This window comes from Mauremys reevesii, linkage group 23, assembly GCF_016161935.1.
Source record: "Mauremys reevesii isolate NIE-2019 linkage group 23, ASM1616193v1, whole genome shotgun sequence".
Classification (NCBI taxonomy): domain Eukaryota; kingdom Metazoa; phylum Chordata; order Testudines; family Geoemydidae; genus Mauremys; species Mauremys reevesii.
In genome coordinates this window covers 12,797,872-12,798,711 of record NC_052645.1, presented here as the reverse complement: position 1 = coordinate 12,798,711, position 840 = coordinate 12,797,872, and positions in this window count along the sequence as shown.

The following is an 840-nucleotide window of genomic DNA, read 5'->3' as shown; positions in this document are numbered from 1 at the left end:
TTCCTGGCCTACCTGCAATAGTGGGGATGACGTGCGGTGACACATCCTGCTGCAAGATGGGCTGGTTAGAGATGCCGAATCATCGAGGGGCGAGAGAGCTCAATCCGCTTGGGGATCTGATTCTAATTTGGGTTTGTTTCCCAGGCCCAAACCCTGAAGTCTTCCCTCCAGCTCTCAAGGACTCCAGTCCCCAATGACTCCCAGAGCTGCAAGAGGGACAATTCTGTTGGAATACGAGGCCCATAAGAGGAGCCTCATCCGGTAGTGGTTGACCCATGCTTTGAAGGGGAAGGTTGGATTATATAATTTAAAAACCCGTTCTCTCGTTCTCTTCATGAATATAATGGCAAGCATCGGTATCCAGCAGCCAACACGCTCCCTAACATTCAACTTGCTTTTCTGCTGCGTGTTGCAAAGATGTGTTCCTTGAGCAGTTGTCTTGGAAAACCAAGTCTCTTTCCTGAGCAGTTCGGAGTCTATTTAAAACCTAAGGGCGGGTGGGAAGGGTTCCAGCTCTTCTGGGCATTTTTAAATGAGCATCAGAAAGACTTTTTTAATTGTTCAGCTCTTTCTCTCCACTCGAATGTCTCCTTATTTTCTCTAGCTCGTCAAAGAGCTAAAGGGTTGATATTTCTTCCGCTCATTGACGGCCTTCGTTGCGCCCAACCAGTGTCCTGGTGCTGAGGGATACACAGTCAGTGGGATCTGTTCCGTTTGTTGCAGCTCCTATCTACTTGAGGTATTATGGCACCATCTCAGCACTTCACAGTCGTAAATTCTCCTCTTGTATTCCCAGCCGCCCGGTGAGGCACAGCATTGCTATGATCCCCACTGTGCAGA